The 511-nt window shown below is 38.4% G+C and overlaps 1 pseudogene; it reads left to right on the top strand.

The window, feature by feature from the left end:
• Positions 1-511, top strand: part of LOC119591780 — a 12734-nt pseudogene that overhangs the window by 11049 nt on the left and 1174 nt on the right.

The raw sequence follows: 511 nt of genomic DNA on the forward strand, positions 1-511 counted from the left end.
CCACCCTACTCTATATTATCAGTGATTACAAAATGCTGTATGGTTTGTATGGTTTATCTTTCCCAAGGCCTGAAATTATTGTGAGGAATTTAAAAAGTTATTATGTTCAGTCTTAGCTAGCTATACAAACAGGTTTAGCAAGGAAGGTTTGTGGGATAAGCAGATGTGCATATTATGTGTGAAAGCTCATTGTCAAGGCAACATACATACATCTCTTTTTTTATGCTTTCAGGAAGATCATATTAAATGGAGTATTTACATTTTATTCCCCTTCCTCCCTACAGCATTTATGTTCCTTTGTGCCAACTGGATATTCACAACGGCTTCCTTGGCACTCACTCATGAAAAAGTGCCAGATTATCCACCACTACCGGATGTGACACTGGACAACATTGCCACGAAGGAATGGGGCCTGGATGCCTCGGATGCATCATCATTTTCTCGGTTTATTTGTGTGTTATGGTTGTCATTTTCCATAAGCATAGGTAAGATTTTTTTTGTCTTCTGATCA

This window comes from Penaeus monodon, chromosome 29 (genome assembly GCF_015228065.2).
Source record: "Penaeus monodon isolate SGIC_2016 chromosome 29, NSTDA_Pmon_1, whole genome shotgun sequence".
NCBI classification, from domain to species: domain Eukaryota; kingdom Metazoa; phylum Arthropoda; class Malacostraca; order Decapoda; family Penaeidae; genus Penaeus; species Penaeus monodon.